Source organism: Anas acuta, chromosome 1 (genome assembly GCF_963932015.1).
Source record: "Anas acuta chromosome 1, bAnaAcu1.1, whole genome shotgun sequence".
Classification (NCBI taxonomy): Eukaryota; Metazoa; Chordata; class Aves; order Anseriformes; family Anatidae; genus Anas; species Anas acuta.
Window position 1 is genome coordinate 68,237,566 of NC_088979.1, and position 12,729 is coordinate 68,250,294.

Here is a 12,729-nt window from a genome sequence, read left to right on the forward strand (position 1 = left end):
GGGAGGTAGAAGAAGGTGGATGGGGGGGAACGTGTTTTCAGTTTGTTTTTAGTTCTCATGCCCGTGATGATAATTGTCGAGTGATCTCCCTGTCCTTATCTCAACCCCTGAGCCCTTTCCATTGTATTTTTCTTCTCCTTTCCCTTTGGGGAGGGGGAATGAGAGAGTGGATGTTGAGTTCGTCTGCCCATCTGGATAAAACCGCCACACCCTGTACCTCATATAAGCATCTTTGTCACATCAGGAGCTATTTTGGCATGTTGTGACACTGGGATTGAAACCAAGGAATATCTGAGCATCTCAGTGATGACATGTATACAATAACTACTTCATACTTCCATTTTTTATTGCATTTTATGTCTTTTCTTCAGCTGTCTGTCCCGGTAAACCTTTTGTCAGTACAGCCACATTCATCCTTATCACACTGATAACATGCCAATGTTGTCTAAACCAAGGAGCTTAAGACAAAATATAGAAGCATGAGATCATGTAGCCCTTCCATTTTTCTTCAGTATTTGGCAATAATTTATATGATACAATTCATCTTAAAAACTTCTAGCAAACAAACAAACAAACAAACAAAAACAAACAAACAAAAAAAACACCTGCCTTTACTATAAGGTATTTAACAAGTGTTTTGGTGCTATTTCACCACAATAAGACTTAATTTCTTGAGAGAAGTATTCTTTACCATTGCTTTTCTTAGTCAGGGGAAACTTGTGGAACTTGGGGTCAGCAGGTCATTCTGTTTGGACAAGTGCAGTATCTCTTTGTCTGTGGAAACAGTGATGGTAGAAACCATCCTAAATCTCCTTGCAACTCTCCCACCTAATTTCTCAGTTAATGCTTTGACCCCTTCACTTACAACTATGGTACGCTTATGAGGCCTCAAGCATAGACTAAAGCACAGCCCCTTCCCTTCTTCTCCCACGCGCAATGACTAGAATTGCTTGAGGTTAATTAGTCCCCCAACAGACCTGGCCCTGGGCAATTGCTTCAGTTTCCTACATCTAAACCTGTCTCACTTTCTGCCTCTTGACTTTTCTTTTGTTCTTTGTTCGTTAGTTGGCTTTCCTATTGACAGAATATGAATGTGTTAAAAGCAATGGCAGAAAGTGCACCTGCTGGAACTTAGCCAAAGTGTCACCTGTCATCTCCCTTCCTCTTGTGGTTCTCCACTTGTCAGAGCTCCCAGACAGCCATGGCAGCTCTGAATTCAACAATTAGTGTTTCACGTTTCAAAAACAATTAAGAGCAATTGGCAAGTAAAATCTTTATTCTAAACACTACCATACAAGCTGCAGCTCTGCTAAGAGCTCAGTTGAGATTTGAAGTTAGATCATGGTATATAAGTATTTCTGGCAGGAAAGAGATGCCTATGAAGACATCAAATGTTCAAGGTGTTCCTCATGATTTCTGATTAAACAACGTGTGTCTCCAGAGTTCACACAGTTGCAGGCAGCATTTTGGCAGTTGTCCTAGTATTGTCTAATTGCCACATGTCACATCAGCATGTCAGGTACTATGCCCTGTGTTCCCTATTGAGAAGGGCTGATTCAGGGAGTCAGGACAAACACACCAAGGGACATGTTTATACTTGGCTCAAAGATGCTTTGTTATGCTGGCTTTAGGCATTTTGGAGAAGGGGGACAGAGTTTCACATTACCCCAGAAAACTAGGTATTTTGCCAGAAGAGAAGAGCCAGGGTAGGGGAACTTGCTTTCTTAATGCCAGAACAACACAGGACTCTTTCGGTCATTGGTGCATGAATGTGCAAACCTGCATCCAGGGAGCAGGGAGTCAATTTAAATTAGTATTTTTGGAAGCTTTTTAGTTAACTGTTAGCTTATTCCCTAACCCTGTTTTGACCTGCTCAGGCTGGTGTCTTCCAAATAATTTTTCTGTAAGGGAACTATAAACCTCCCACTCAGCTATGGTTCAGTCTTTGTCCTGAGCTTTTATTTAGTTCTACAGACATAGCCAGAGTGAGCCAGGCTTTGATGCTACTTGCTCAGCTCTTCTGCCAGTAACAAGCGCGGGGAGCTCATAGAGACTTGTGGAGAGGGCGGAGAAGGAAGGGAGGCAGTTGTAGAGATAAAAGCACCAAGAACAGCACTTTGCGTTGCTCTTAGAGAGTGCCTGGCTCAGGGATACTACAATGCTGCTAGTAGATTGGAGCAGATCACAGGCTGATTTTGACAGCCACAGTAAGAAATGTCAGAAAAGCGCGTTTCAGTCTAGTGTGGGGAAGGGAGAGGCCAGGAGGCTTAGGGCTGTGCACGGAAGTCAGCCAGGAGGAGAATAAAGGCCAATTCTTGGGGGACACAAGCTCTCTAGATTTGTATTGGGGGTGGGGAGGTGCGGTAAGAAGAAAACAAGGTAAAGCCTAAGAGTTTCCAATTATATTAAATCTGACAGGAAACTACAGTTTGACACGGAGTATAACTGGGTGAGAAAAGGTTGGGGTCTCAGGTCCCTGTTGGACAGAGCACAGGAGGCAAAAACTTGCTTGAAAAGCGCTCTGCAGAGCAAACTGCTGTGTTTAGCATGTTGGTGATCCTGTTAGGCATTTCCACAGGGTCTTTTTTACAGCTCTGGTTGATTTTGAAGCTTCCAGGTAGTCCAGACAGGTGGAAGAATCCATCCTAGTCAGTCAGCTTCTCCCAGACTGGCCACAGAAATGTCTGTGTCTCTCCATGTGCTCCAGAAGCCATGAACGTTTCTGAAAGATTTTGTGTAATCCTGACATGCTGTGAGGAAATCAGGAGTTAGTATGGATCTATAAACATGCTCGGTGGGATCAATTACTCCTGGAATGTGAATGATAGGATCAATGCATATACATTTTGAGTAGCCTTTGCCCCACCTGCTTGGTGCATAGGGGAGATCATTTTTAGCAGTGCAAGTAGTCTGCCAGGTAGATTTTTTCCACCTTTGCTACAGTTACGAGGACTGAGAAAGGCCAGGGGAGAGACATCTGGTGGAAGAGTATGGATGGAGAGCAAGCTTGCTTCTAAAAAAGAGAAAATGTTTGGACCAAGCTTGTAAAGCCAAAAGCCGGGTTAATTAAAATATTTCATCCTGTCATTCTGATGTTCACAGAAGCAAACCAAAATACTTAATAGTGCCTTTCAGGGTCAGACCACGCTTTGCTTCACTTCACTTCTAGCTGCCTCTTCCAGTCTTTGTTAAGTGCAAGCCTCCAGCTCACAGGGATATTAAGTTTATTAAGCAGAACTCAGATGAGACCGTATTATACGTGTCTGGGTCCCAGGATCATCAGGTGGCTTCTGCTGAGGACTGACTCTGATACTTGAGCTGGATCATCCATTTCTGGGAATTCAGTGGGAACCCATCCTCTGCAGTAATGCTGGTAAAGTGTCACCAAATGAGGTGACAAGATGAAAAACATTAGCTGAATTTCGTATTACCAGGAAGGATTTGGGGCTGAAGTACAAGTGCGCTGAAAACTGCAGCATGGAAAAGGAAATGTCTTGAAACAAATCCTTCCAACATTCACAAGTGACCAGTAAGGAAGTTGTGATATGGATTTGTGTTAGGTTTCTGCTGAGTCTACAGAATTTGAGAACTGATTTCTTCAAAGTCCTTAGAAAATCACTAATTGAAAAAATCTTTAATTGAATCTCCCTCAAAAAACCAGACATCAATATTACAGAAGTTGAAGCAAGTATTTGTTAGGACTCAAGGCTGAAATCAGTATCACAGTCTCAACGACATGCAAAAAGAGCAAAAAAAGAAGCAAAAAAAGAGAAGAATGACTGAAAAAGAAAATCCATCATATTTTTGGAGAAGGCAAATATTAAAATGAGTCCTAAACCACTGCATGTTACAGACATAGTGGCACACTGGGTATCTTTGTTTGTTTTTCCTTCCTCCTCAGGTTCTTCAAACCATTTTGCCTTCATCCTGCCACCATGGCACTGTTCCTCCTTGGGCCAGACAGCATGAGCAGCAGGTGACCCCTAGTATGTTCCCTCATATTTAATATGACCTATGGGCCACTCTTATTTTGATATTGTTGGTAAGTTTAGTGTAGCTGAATGCCTTCAAATAAGTGATAGCACTGGAAAGTGGGACACAGCCACATTGGTGAGCTGAGAAGCCCTTGTTTCACCATTCCAAGAACCAGCCTTGAAGTAAAATAATTTGAAATGTGTATGTGTCACTCAAGGTTTAGTTCTCCAGGTTAAGGCAGAGATTTCCTTTTCTTGGAAGAACTTGAGGGAGTACATAGGAAAAAATGATGACCTCCATCTGTCACAGTTTAATGAAGAGGTTAAAATCCCAAGGACAGATACCACCTCCAAAGGAGATGTTTATTTCCTCTCTCTATTCATCCTCAGGGCTCTTGTCTCATTCATGAAGGCTGACACTAACTCGATTAGTCCTGACCATACCGTGTCTGCCCTGAAATTCAAAATCTGTTTCTCCTTATGTCTGAAAGACATCCTTTTTTTGATGCTTTCAAGCTCATAAGCCAAGCAAAGGAATGTAGGCCCTCTCCTGGGCTGGTAGCTCTCCCTAACTCATCAGTTAGCACCAAGAGTCACAATCCTATGGCTCATCTGTTCTCTGAGCCTCTGTTGACCTCCTCATTCATCCACTTCTTTGTCCTCTTCTGCTTCAAAACCCTGTATTCCTGTGACTACTTCTCAACCACCAATGATAGGCCAATACTTAAAGATAACCACCAGAAGAGATTATTTATGTATTTATTTTTAAGAAAGAAACAGAGTAATTTCAAAAACTTTGTTCTGTTTGGTCCACAGCTCCTTCTGAAATATCATGATATTATTTTCTGTTGTTGTCCTCCTAAATTTGTCATAGGGTAAAATGGAAACTCATTTATTCCTCAGAAAGAAATGGAAAAACAAAGCAACAGAAGGATGAGTTATAGCTCCATTTCCTTAAGACTTCATGAACTCCAAAGAAAAAAGAGCCAGGCTTTTCCCAACTCTGCATCACTGGGACGAGTAACTGCCACAGGCACTACAGGCTCCTCCAAGGCTTTGCAATACCACTAGAAACAAGAAATCAAATGTTTGATTCCTCAAGTCAAACTGAGTCTTCTAGAGTTACTGTAGCTTTTTTCTTCTTTGTAAAGCGTTTTCTTCCTTCTTCTTTATCGCAGTTGGCTGGTTGGAAGGTCTCCAAAACTCAGGTTGTGGGGCTAGTGAGTTGGAAGGGAAGGTCCTGCTGTCCTGTCTGTAAGATATTTCCTCTGATGGAGGGGAGTATTTGTCAGCTCACAAAATCCTTCATCATGGTACAATTTACTCAGTATTAGTGTAATACTCAGTATTTTACTAAGTATTAGTGACTCTCAGGAGCCTTCAGCAGTGTAAAGAATTAAATTTTGCCAGCTCTCATGAGTTTGTCACAGCATTTGCGAGTTTGTTTTTTGAGGGTAAGTAACAAATTGTGTTTTTGCTACCCTTTGGCCTTAAGAAAATACAAGCCTTGCAGCCTTCCAGATGCATGTAAAAACTCAGTTGGAGTCAGTCAGAAATGTTAAGGCTGGTTGGAAAACTGAGGTCCTAAGCCTGGGAGCAGCCCCCAGAGCTGGGAGGAGGGTCTGGGGCAGATGGCTGATGGCCCAGAGCAGAAGACCGTGTGTCCCAGGGTGAGGAGGTGGGAAGATGGATGGGGAGTCCACAGAAATGAAGTGACTGTGGTTGCTGGAAGAGGAGATAGACTTTGGTGAGGAGAGAGCAGGCTTGAGGTAAAAGGATGTTGATAGTTTCAGTTTTGGGGCTGATGTACTGAAGGACATGGAGAATTATAGGCCCAAACTCTGGGCATTGCTGTTTTCTAGCTGTCAACACAGAGCTGGGACATGCAAGGACAGAGTGTGTGCCTTACCAGGTGTGGTGGCTGGTCCCTACAGATGGTGACATGGCACCCTCACTGCTGCAGGGCCTCTTCCAGCCCCAGGCAAAGCAACTAACAATTCCGACCCTGTGCATTGCCCAAATCTGTGCTTACAGGATGTCATCTAAAAGAGGTACCTAAAACAGCCTTAGATGTCTCTTCTATTTATGTGGCTATGAAGAGCTTAAGCAGAGTGACCGTCAAACAAAAACCAACAAAACCCCAACAAATTCAGCATGCTGCTTGCAGGCTTAATGATGGCAAAGATAAGCCATATAAGAAGTGGGTGAAAATCAGTCTTTGATGACATATATACTCAATGTTGCCATTGTCATAAGGGGAGGTCACCTCTGAACATGTAAGGACTTTCTCATAAGGCACACACAATAGAGGAGAGGTGTTAAATTCAAATTACGTAGGCAAATTTACAGTTTTCCCAGCTCTGGAGTGCTTTTTTTGGCAACAATAGTCTTGTTATTTTAGCTCCATGTGTTCCATATAAGCCAATGCTGAAGTTAATGAGAGGCACTATACACTGAGGTGCATAATGACATCTTTTTTTTACTGCAGGAGTTTGGAGCATTAATGCTCTTTAAACAGTTTATAGATTTTGCTTAAGCTGGTGTTTATTATTCAGTCTTGCATATGTTTGAATGTAAGCTCTACAAAGTCTATATAGTCGGTGTGTGTATGTATGTAAGTATATGTGCATGGATATAATGAATCATTGTTCCATCAGCTCCCTCAAGTGACCTACAAATGGAACCCTGTTTATTTTTGTATTTGGTATGTGTGAATGGCATACATGTTCCTATGCTAAAACATGCATATGCAGAGAGAAGGCATAGAAGTTTTTCCAAAAAAAAAAAAGAAAAGGTTGCTTTTGCATTCTGTTGCGTGGCTGTATACCGGGAATGTATGAATATGCTAGCATTTTTTTGTAACTAGGTAACTCATCTATTTCCACAGCCTTTTGACTTCTAAGAACCCTAATTGGCGTGCTATTAGGAGCAGTGCTAGTTTCACTTCGAACAAATATAGCAGACTCTTCCAGTATGCATCATTAATGACTGCATAGCACACAAAATCGTTTTCCATGAAGAAAGACAGATGGCTTCTTTATGTTTTTAATATTGCACCCAGTTAAATCTTGCACTTGCTTTTATTCAATAAAATCTTTTGTCTCCTCTGCACTAAGATGTATTCTAGCCTTTATGGCCTCACAACTTATTAGATAAATAATTACTGAATTTCCATCTATCACTGAAGGCACAGATATGCTATGGATACAGATGGGACTGGAGCATGTTTATGAAACTGATAGATCATGTTTAATCGGTGGTTTCCTGGAGTGACCTTCAGAGATATAAACAGCTACTATTAGGTGTCTGAGTCTGAAGCCCAGCCTCCTATGAAGAAAACAGAGGTAGGTAGGGCATGTCCAGGGGGAAAATAAAAAGAGGAAAGTCATTAAGGTGCTCTAAATTGTTCTTCGAGTGGAAACCTACCTCTGCAGATCAGGTACAGTGCCTAGAGATACTGCTGCAATAGTGCGGGCACCTAAATAGAGTCCCCATAAATACAGGTTAAACCCTCCTCTCCTGCAAGAAGAGGAGGAAATATCAGAGGAGGAAGTATCTGAGGGCAGACTATCTTGGCAAGGGCTTTGGTTACAAAATGTCTTCAGCCCCAAGGGGATCCTGAGCATCTATTGCCTCTCTTTAAGCTGTGGTAGCTCAGGATCACCGAAACACACAGTCAGCACCCTCAGCTGGGGCTGAGCAGGACTGGCTGCCATTTTAATGTAGTATATAATAGCTAAAACAAAAACAACAACAACAAAATAAGGTAAAGACCCCCCTCTGTAAATTGGACTGCTAAAATAAATGTATTCCATGTGTTGCTGCTCTCCCAAGTGTGGTGGTTTCATCTTGGTGGACAGCTAAACTCCACCACAACTGCTCTTTCACTCCCCCTCCTCTAAGGGAGAGGGGGAAAAGAAATTATGATGGGAAACAAAAAGGCTCACAGGTTGGAATAAGGATAATTTAATTAAGGGGAAAAGTAAGAGAGAAAAACAAACAAACAAACAAACACCCAAAGGCAACATGGAAGCAAAGAGAGATATAAAACAATTATTCTCTACTTCCCACCAAAAAACAATGTTCAGCAACATCCCAGGAGGCAGGGCCTCAATGCATGTAGCAGTTGTTTGGGAGGACGTATGTCTTCATAACAAGAGCCCCCCTTCTTCTTCCCCTTTCCCACCTTCTATTGCTGAGTGTGACACCACAAGGTAAGGAATATCCCTTTGGGTGGTTTGGGTCAGCTGCCCTGGTGATGTCCCCTCTCCATCTCTTGCCCACCCTCAGCCTGCTGGCTCTGGGGGTGTTGGAGGGAGTCCTGATGTGGTGCCAGCACTGCTCAGCAACACTGGTGTGATACCAGGACTGTTCTGGCTACACGTGCAGAGCACAGCACTGTATGGGCTGCTGCAGGGAAAGTTAATTTCATCCCAGCCAGACCCAGCACACCAGGAGGCTGAAGAGCTTCCAGCCACACTCTGAGAGCAGGCCTCAACAGCCAAAGTGTCCTCGTGGTTGCTTCAGGTAGCCAGGCTCCTTTGAGGTGATGAAGGCAAGGAAATGATTCCTTCATCCCATTCCTCCTGGTGGTCCCTGACTCTTCCTCATGATGTTACAGGGTCACGGGTGACCAACTCCACAGGACACCTATCTACACTTCATACCTACACCTCACAGGACTTGATTTGGTTCCTTTTGGGCCTGCCACACACTGCTGGTACCACACAGGTCAATGTCTGCTCCCTCACAATATTGTTTTTAAAAAGCTGTTGGTCTGTGTTGAGAGACAGCATGTGTGGACGAAAATGGGGAGGAGCACGCTGTGTTTTTCAAATCTCGGGTGACCTTTTGCAGTCAGGTAGCCATTCTCTGGACTGTTGAGGGAAGGACAAAACAATAAATAAATAATTCACCTTCCTTCCCATCAATAAAAGCAATAGCATGAAAGTAAAGGATGTGGAGCTCATTAACACCCTAAGTGAGCAGGGTGAAATTGAAGTAAATCCCTTAGAAAATCCTGCTTTGCAGAGAGCAGAAGAGCTTTGTTAGGGAAGCCTTGTGCAGCCCCTCACTTGGGCACTGGTTTTACTGTGGAACAAAGTCAATTAGAGGGACAAATGACTACAAGCCAAAATATTTTTCATTGCTACTTGCATCATGAATGGTCCAACTTTGGCCCTAACTAGTGTTTGGGTTTCCTTGGATGTCATCAAGAACAAGGATATCAAAGTCTCAATCTGACTGCTCTAGAAGCAAAAAACTGTGATCCAAAGTCAGAATCATTGCTTTCTTTTACAACAATGCAACAACAATTTACAATAGTTGCATGATTTTTAAAATGTTGGAAAAGGGCACAATGAATTCACATTGCTATTTTTGCAGTGGATTCTGATGTTTTTGTTTGTTTTTTTTTTGTCATTTTTTCAAATCCAGATGAAGAGGAAGCTCAGGCCATCTGTACTTTCAGGATAACCTGGACAACAGCTGTTTGTCTTACATCAGTGATGAACATTTTGTTCTCCCTCTGTGGTTTGTCATCTGTTTTTTGTCATTTTTATTTTTTACTCCTATATTCTTGCCCCACCAAGTCTAATTTCTCTCTGAGTTATGGGGGTATAAATCAATAGTGAGTCCAATGAAGTCAGTAGTGCTTTGCTGGCATGGAGATGGCATTTTCTCAGTGGAGAAGTCTGTGAGCATTACTTCCTGATGCTGTCACACAGTCTTCTGTAACTGTGCAGAGATGCGGAAGCTAGTGATTTTCTGAACCAGCAATTTTAATATTTACTTACAAAATATGGCCATATGGTCATTTGTCTCTTGGTCCTAAGGGTCCATATAGCTTTGCATGCTTCCTCTCCAAGGTCACCACAGATGAAGATCATCTTGGGGACGGAAAACAACAATAGCAACAACAACACTCACTTCAGCTGGGTGGGAGCAGATTTGCTTCTTTCCCACAGTATTGTTGGGAACTTCCATTCATTTTTAATTTTCAAGTTATGTAAGAAGAAGAGCAAATGTGTTAGAAGGAAAGAGATAGAGGGAAAATTCTGTGCAATGGCCTAGTAAAATATGCATTTTCTAGAAATGGTAAAAAATGCCATTTTGTGTCAATTGGTATAAGCTATCTTCTCCATCTGAATTTGTATTTTTGTTTTCTTTTTCCCCTTGAACTACAAGTAGGCATCCAGGAGTCCAAGGTTTATCTGAATGTGGAGCTGCGACCACCATTTTAAGCAGCATCTATCTCTTTCTGTAAAAAATAAGAAGGTTTTCATTATCCATGCTGTCACTCAACAACTCGTCCTGTTTCTTTGGCACAAGTTGTACTTGGATTGGAAGTTTAATGTAAAATCATTTTCCAGGTCAGTACAGCCAGGCAGAGACATAAGTATGATGCCTGCCAGTGACCATGAGGACTAGCTTTACTCACCTTCCTTTTATATGGCACATCCCCTCTTCCTCTCTTTTCTCATCTAGATTTGATTTTTCTCTGATTACAAGTTGAGGTACCTCTGGATGCCAGCAGGTTAAGACAGGAGATTTGTGACCCAGCTGCTTAAATCTGAAGAGTTTAGACTGTCCATCAAACTGAGAATGAAAGTACCTAAAGATCTTAAAATGCAGAGAGGAAGATTAATGGTAGGTGGCTTTTTGGCTCATGTTTCTCAAGTGCTGCTGTGTGCACCTATGAACTTTATTTGCCTTTTGTTCACAAACAAAAGCTTACTACTGTGCTGTTCTGCACATCTGCTTATATATATATATATATAAATAAATTTCTGAGTGATGCCTGATGGCTTTTCTCAGATATATAACTGAAGAAAATGAAACCTTTGAGGGGGGAAAAAAAGCATTTAGCCATGTTTAACCTTTTGAATTAGATGCACAGAAGTCTTTGGCCCTAAGGATGGTCACAGATAGCTCCTGAATAAGATAAATATTCAAGAAGGCTCTTGAAAGTGTTGTTTTTCCATTCTCCAGCTTTCTTGAATTTCCCTCCTAGCTCAGACCAGTTTGTGTCACATTTCATGCAAGCAGTAATCTCCAAGGGGAAAAAGCACTTAACCATGCTGTCAGGCTCTTACTTTAGGCTCTCAAAAATCTTCTGCTTCATCTGAACACTGGTGTATATGCATGAGACTTATAGATATTGTCTGACTAAAAAAATCAAACCACCAGCTATCTCATGGGAATTCCAGAGGTAGCTTTAGTCTGCGACTCTTCAAAATGTCAGCACATCTTTTAATATGATTGAAAACCTGCTAGAAATGCCAACCAAGGTGTCATAGTTTGCAAGCAAATGAATTTAGGTAAACAAGTATAATGACTATCCCCTAATTAGACAGAATTTAGTAACACAAAGTTAGAAAGATCCATATATACATTTATGAAATAACATGTATAGACATATATTATCTATATAGTGTATATTTATGTAAGCAGTACAGCATTATTATACAAGAGCATATATGTTTTCCTCTTGCTATGTAAGTGCAATTTCTAGGGATCCTAAGAAATCTGGGAACTCTAAAGGAAAGATGTATGTGTGACCATGAATATATTAAAGCTGTCCAGAATAACACTTGGGAAAACAGCAGGAAATTACAATGCCTGAAAGTATTGTTAATCTACATCTGAAGTAAAACATGACTTGGTGGATGTTCCACAAGAAAGCAGATTATCTGGGAAAATGATCCACAGAAAAACAGGCTCTCTGAAAAAAAACATACATTGATGGATGGTCCACAGTATGAATGTGATATCAAATTAAAGAAAACAGGAACCTTCTGTAGGAAAACCAATTAACCTTGTGTGCGGACCACCTAAGTTAATCACATGAAAAACCATCAAAGATGACCATAACTAATAGCTTAGTTTGTGTGTATAAGACTCTGTGAAACACCTCTGAGCTGTGCAGACACTGCATATCTAGTTGGGTATGAGAATTATGTATGTTAGCACTAGTGTAGTAATATTAAAGGGATATACATTTATTTCTACTGCTGGTACTGTTGGAACCTCACCCTTGAGACCTATCTGTAATTTGGATGCAATAGAGGGTTTTCTTCTGCATTGCTTTTTCAGTTCTTGCAGACCCTATGAAACCACACACAGCCCTACAGAAATATGAAGGATTGGTCTGGGCCTACTTTTATTCCTTTCTTTTTTCACTTTCTTTACCTCCACACTCAGTTTTCTGGCCATCACTGAGGCACAGCACATGGTTCTTGAAGAAATCTCAAACAGCCCAACAAACAGCGTGAGAACAAGCTCTTGATGCAGTACTCTTGTATTCGACATCTCTGCACTGGCAAGCATTTACAATTCCCCTCGGGTGTCACTAATTATAATGTATGGTTCATTAAAAATGACAACAGAGTTCACCGAGCCTGCATTCTTGTGATTAATTGCAATGCTTTCCTAATCAGTTGTTGTTATTTATACTTCTGCCTTTATGCGACTGATTATACTGTACACTTGCACCATTCAGTGAGTAACAGGAGGGACACGAAGGGCATGTTTACATGATGCAATGGTGCAGACATGCCTGAACTAGCGGTGACCCAGGCTGCGTGCTGCCATAGCACAGAGCTGCGCCATACTAGAGATGCTACTCTGGGTCTCAGAGCCACAAGGAAGTGACACCAAGCTCTAAGCTCTGCCTCACAGAAGGATTTGTTAGACTCTATGAATAGCTGTGGAGACATGGTTTATCAGCTTTCAGTTCCAGAGATGTCTCCCATTG